Source organism: Triticum dicoccoides, chromosome 3B (assembly GCF_002162155.2).
Source record: "Triticum dicoccoides isolate Atlit2015 ecotype Zavitan chromosome 3B, WEW_v2.0, whole genome shotgun sequence".
Taxonomy (NCBI): Eukaryota; Viridiplantae; Streptophyta; class Magnoliopsida; order Poales; family Poaceae; genus Triticum; species Triticum dicoccoides.
This window is the reverse complement of record NC_041385.1, coordinates 850,318,813-850,319,628: the sequence shown is the minus strand read 5'-3', so window position 1 is coordinate 850,319,628 and position 816 is coordinate 850,318,813.

The window sequence follows — 816 nt, the reverse complement described above, 5'->3', positions numbered from 1 at the left end:
GCAGGGGATGATGGAGGCCGCAGGCGAGTCACAGGATGGCTGCGGTCGCGGGCAGGGCACGGCGTGAAGGTGGCGCAGGCGAGGCATGGCGAGGCGGTGGCCACGGGCGAGGCACATCGGGGCGGCGGCCGCAGGCGAGGCACGCCGGGGCGGCGGCCACAGGCGAGGCACGGCAGGGCGGCCGATGCGGGCGCGGCTCACCGGCCGCAGGTGATGTCCAGCATGGACCCGACCGCGGCGGGTGCAGCTCGCCGGCCTCAGGTGGTGCACGTCGTGGATTCCACCGCCGCGGGCGCGGCTTGCCGGACGGAGGACGCAGTGTTGCGTTGCCTGGGGGACCCGATTGCTTTTTTACAAAACTCACAGGGACCTGATTGCTTTTTTAGAAAACTTGTAAGGACCCGATTGCTTTTTTGTAAAACTTACGTGTGGGATCCACATGTAAGTTAACGGTCAAACAAACGGTTATCTTACATGTGGGCCTCAATTGTCATAATCACGATCAACTGATAAAGACTCAGGTTTTTGGGTTTTTTAAAATAGCCGACCACCCAGCTGATAGTTATATGAGAAAAATTAAAAAATGGTTGTTTTTTGAAACCTTTGCCTGTAAACCAGTAGTTTTATGCTATTTACTCACTTACACGCAACGGCACAACGGAAGAGCGCGGCCGCGTCGCCCACACGGAGCAGGATCTCGAGGAGGGTGTCGTCGGGGAGCGAGACCACTGTCGGGGCCTCCGCCTTGTCTTCCGTTGATGTATGGTTTTCCCACGCCGCCGCCATTACTCGAGGATGTGCCTCCGAGAGTAATTT